Consider the following 5,758-nt stretch of genomic DNA (forward strand, 5'->3'; position numbering starts at 1 on the left):
CCCAGATATGCTAGTCAGTATCCGGTCGAGAGGACCGAAGGGGAGGTAAGCTCCCAGATATACTAGTCAGTATCCGGTCGAGAGGACCGAAGGGGAGGCCAACACCCAGATATGCTAGCCAGTATCCGGTCGAGAGGATCGAAGGGGTAGGTCGGGCACCCAGGTATGTCTGAAAATATGTGTATGTTATGTGATTGTATGGTATGAGGTATGATGGGGGAACTCACTAAGCTTCGTGCTTACGGTTTTCAGTTTTGGTTTCAGGTACTTCCGGTAGCGGATGATGGAGCTTGGGATGATCGCATGGCACACACCATAGATTAGTCAGCCTGGGAATGTTTTACTCTGATAATGAACATGTGTTTTGAAAAATATTACTTTGATTATGCTTCGAATCGATGATTTTACTTCAAGTAATATTTTATTAAAAGAAATTTTTAGTCTTGAATTTTGGGACGTTACAAGTCCTCCTTGTGCTGATACCCTTTGCTACAAAAATTTCATTCACCTCAATCTTCCAAATGGCAAAGCCCTCGTTATCTATGGTGATAAACCCAGTACAAACCTTAACATCATCTCTTGCATCAAAGCTCAAAAATACCTGCGAAAAGAGTGTCATGTATTCTTAGCCCATGTAGTCAATGAAAAACAAGAAGTAAAAGACCTCGAGAGCATTCCCGAAGTCTGTAATTTTCCTGACATCTTCCCCGAAGACCATCCAGGAGTTCCTCCTGAACGCCAAGTCGAGTTCCGAATTGAGTTGATTCATGGAGCTACCCGTGTAACCAAATCCCAATATCGCCTAGCGACATCAGAGATGCAGGAATTATCCATCCAATTAAACGAACTGCTCAATAAGGGATTCATTATACCAAGCTCTTCACCCTGGGGAGCACCGGTCCCGTTCGTTAAAAAGTAGTATGGATCTTTCCGAATGTCCATAGATTACCACGAACTAAACAAGCTTACCATTAAGAACCGATATCCTCTTCCGCGAATAGACAACCTCTTCGATTAACTCCAAGGAGCCAGTTACTTTTCAAAGATTGACCTAAGATCGGGGTATCACCAATTACGAGTCCATGAGAATGATGTTCCCAAAATAGCATTCTGAACTCGTTATGGTCACTACGAGTTTGTAGTAATGCCCTTCGGTCTAACCAATGCACCCACAGTATTCATGGATCTAATGAATCGGGTGTGCCGACCCTTCCTAGACAAATTCGTGATAGTATTCATAGATGATATACTCATCTACTCATAAAGTGAGGAAGAACATAGCCAGCACCTGAGACAAGTCTTAGAAGCATTAAGGGTGGAAAAGCTTTATGCTAAATTCTCAAAGTGCGATTTTGGATTAGAAAGGTAAATTTCCTTGGTCACGTGGTCAGTAAAGAAGGAATACACGTGGGCCTTTCCAAAGTAAAGGCAATCGAGAACTGGTCAGCACCCAGAACGCCTTCAGAGATCCGTTAAATTTTAGGACTTGCTGGCTACTACCGCAGATTCATACAAAACTTCTCTAGAATCGCTAAACCGCTTAACTCAGAAGGGTGTAATTTTTAGTTGGGGATAAAAACAAGACACTTCGTTCCAAACACTAAAGCAAGCCCTGTGCAACGCACCTATCTTGTCTCTTCCAGAAGGGACAGAAGACTTTGTAGTATACTGCGATGCATCCAATCAGGGGCTAGGTTGTGTGCTTATGAAGTGAGGAAAGCTTATTGTTTATGCCTCGAGACAACTTAAGGTACACGAAGTCAACTACACCACTCACGATCTTGAGTTGCGAGCAATAGTCTTTGCACTAAAAATCTGGAGACATTACCTTTACGGTACCAAGTGCACCATCTTCACCGACCACAAGAGCCTTCAACACATCTTTGATCAGAAAAAATTTAACATGTGACATCGACAATGGGTAGAACTACTCAATGATTACGAATGCAAAATTCACTATCATCCCGGCAAAGCCAATGTAGTACCAGATACCCTTAGTCGAAAGGAGTACTCAGGTCGTAAAGTGAAAGCATTAACCATGACAATCCATTCACATCTATCCGCACAGATCTAAGAGGCTCAATTAGAAGCCTTGAAGCCGAATAATGTGGCAGATGAAGCCTTAAGAGGAATGGACAAGAATTTAGAAATCAAGGGTGACGGAGTTTGTTACTTCATGGATCGGATCTGGACACCGAAGTTTGGTGGCTACAGAGATACCGTCATGAATGAAGCCCACAAGACTCGATATTCCGTTCATCCAGGTTTAGATAAGATGTATCTGGATCTCAAGAAACTTTATTGAGCAAGTGTCTAACTTACGCCAAAGTCAAGGTAGAATATCAAAAGCCCTCAGGTTTACTTCAACAGCCAGAGATGCCTAAGTGGAAGTGGGAGCAGATTACAATGAATTTCATAACCAAGCTGTCCAAGACCCCGGGTGGTCACGACACCATTTGGGTAATCGTCGATAGATTAACCAAATTCGGTCACTTCCTACCAATAAAAGAAACAGACAAGATGGAGAAGTTGACCAGGACATACATCAAAGAGATTGTACGACTAAATGGTGTGCCAATCTCTATTATCTCTGATAGAGACAGTAGATTCACCTCAAGATTTTGGCAGTCGCTACAAAAATCTCTGGGAACTAGGCTGGATATGAGTACAGCCTACCATCCACAAACTGACGGGCAGAGTGAGAGAACCATTCAAACACTAAAAGACATGATGAGAGCCTGTGTGATTGACTTTGTTAAAGCATGGGATACTCATTTTCCACTTGTCGAGTTTTCATACAACAATAGCTACCACTCTAGCATTAAGGTTGCCCCGTTCGAAGCCCTATATGACCGCAAGTGTAGATCCCCTCTGTGTTGGGCTGAAGTAGGCGACACACAGTTAGCTAAAGGGCAAGTCCCTGATAGTACTCTCACTGGCCCGAAGATTATTCGAGAAACCACAGAAAAGATCATCCTAATATGAGAATGACTAAAAGCCTCTAAAGATAGATAAAAGAGCTACGCAGACAAGAGATGAAAACCCTTGGAATTCCAGGTTGGTGACCACGTTCTGTTGAAGTTATCACCCTAGAAGGGCATGATACGCTTCGGAAAGCGTGGAAAGCTAAATCCAAGGTACATAGGGCCATTCGAGATTCTCGCTAGAATCGGCCCAATATCTTACAAACTTCGTCTACCACAAGAACTTAACAACGTACATCCTGTCTTCAACATATCAAATCTAAAGAAATGCCTATGCGACAAGACTCATGTGATTCCACTCGATGAAATCGAGATAAACGAGATTCTTAACTTTGTGGAAGAACTAGTAGAAATCATGGGTAGGGAAGTCAAGTGAACGAAATAAAGTCACATACTAATAGTGAAGGTTCGTTGGAATGTCAAGCGGAGACCAGAATTCATTTGGGAGCGAGAAGATCAAATGAAACAAAAATACTCGCATCTTTTCCCTAGTCCATGATGTGCTCGCTATAGAAAGAATTTAGGGATGAAATTCTCTCTAATAAGGGGATAATGTAACAACCCATTATTTTCAAGTCAATAAAAGTCAACAAAAGTCAATAAAAATCAAACCCTCTAAATAAAAATGAATTTTTATTTATTTGCTAAGTTATAAGTGTTAAATATTGATTCAATATACATGAAAATAATTTTATGATATAAGTATTTTAAAGTTGGGATAACAACTCACTTAATCGAAAACTCTGAAATTGAATTAAGTTGGACCAAAAACTCCCCCACTCAACCGTGAACTCTCGCCTTGGACCCCACCTTTCTTCGGACCATGAACTGATTTCGGTCAGCACCGAAATCAACATGCGAAGGGTCCCACTTTGACCGCAAACTCCCATTTTGTGCTACTTTTCCATCGGAAACCCTTTCAAGCCCATTATATTAGACCGCAAACAAAGGTTTGAGGCCCATTAGTACTGAAAACCCTCTTTATATATAAGTGTTTGGCAGTAAACTCAATTCATTTCTCACTTTTCAAGCTGTAAACTCCTTCAATTTGCTCTCAAGTATCATCCAAAAACCTTCATATCTTCATGAAATATTGCCTAGAATCATCATAATCCCACTAAGAACACCAAGAACAATCTTCAAATCTTCATAATTTCCCCAAGAACATCAAGAACACACCAAAAACTCCTCAAGCGCACCGAAAACCCCCTTTTGCTCACCGTAAACGTCTTGCAACACTTCAAATAATTCCAAATAACTTTATAAGTATTCCTTACATAATTAAAGTGTTGTCTAACAGTTTAATTATTATCTAAACCATTATTTAATCTATTATTTAAATTAATATCTTATTAATTTAAATACGACGTCGGATACAATTATTTTTAGGATAACGTTATTCGCACGTACACTAGCCCGATGATCGTCTCTACAGTTTTGCTACACGAACGCGAACACGCACTAGAGGGGAGTTCATACCCCTATGTTTTCACTATTTTCAATGTTTTTAGGGGGGAATACAAGTTAAACACAAGGACTCTTGTGTTCACATTCAAAAGATTTCAAACCATTTTAAAACATTTGCAACTGTTTCAAACCGATTACCACTACATTTATCAAAATATATTTATATATGTTTTTAACTCTTTTGTAGCATGTCGAGCAAAAGAGTATTTTCTATAAATCTTTCACTACCGCTTTATACATACCGATAAATTGCAAATGTTCTAGTTCATTTCATGTCATACATTTATATTATAACTAGACGAATGTCCGCGCATTGCGCAAAAGCATCTACATAGTTGAAATATTTACAAATATATGTTTTTTTTAATATAACAATAATGTTGTTGTTAAATTTGATATAATAATTTGTATACTAAGATACCAAAGGGCTTCTAGCCCAGCGGTATCAGGTGGTGCCCTCCTTCTTTGAGGTCGAGGGTTCAAGTCCCGTTGTGGACATAGGTGGAATTAGGTGGTATTAGTTTAGGAGTAGATTATATTTGCCGGTTCAAAAAAAAAATGTATACTAAGATGATATAATATACTGATTATTTTAAATTATATGATAATATATACATTTATTAAAACTGCATAATTTCAATCTTTTGAATGACCTCTACCCGCGGATTACTCATGAATAAAATTAAGTATAATATATGGTTTAATGTTATTTATAGTTGTTGTTATTGTTAATTAATTTTTTAAAATTTATTTGCTTAACGTTTTAATTTTTATTATTTTAATTATTTAAATTATCAAACAATTTTTTTATTTTATTTTAAAGGTAACAATATAATCATTTATATAGAGTTATTTTTAACTATTGTTATTGTAAGTTATTTTATGCTATTTATTTGAAAACTTTTAACGATTATAAAAATATTTTTATGGAATATTTAGTTAAATTCATATTACAATTTAGTTTTTGCATTTAGCAGTAAAATTTATCACTTTTAACTATACACAAAATATTTTTCTGGTTTTTTAAGTGGAACTGAGATTTATATTGACGTTGACCCTGTGATGTTTTATTTAAATTAAGAATTTAAGTATTTTGTCCAAACTGTTCAAAAGTTGTATCTTTAAACTGATAATGGTTACATACAGCATATTAAATCTAATAAATTAAGTATAATATGTTAAAAGTTAAAGACATAACTTTATAAGTAGAAATAAAAATATTATTTTAATATTGAAATTTAGTTTATTTATGATTACACTTTAGGTTTGATATTTATTTAACCTTATTAACCAACTTATAATCATTA

The sequence above is a fragment of the Lactuca serriola genome, chromosome 8 (genome assembly GCF_051521515.1).
Source record: "Lactuca serriola cultivar US96UC23 chromosome 8, Lser_US96UC23_V15, whole genome shotgun sequence".
In the NCBI taxonomy this organism is placed as follows: Eukaryota; Viridiplantae; Streptophyta; class Magnoliopsida; order Asterales; family Asteraceae; genus Lactuca; species Lactuca serriola.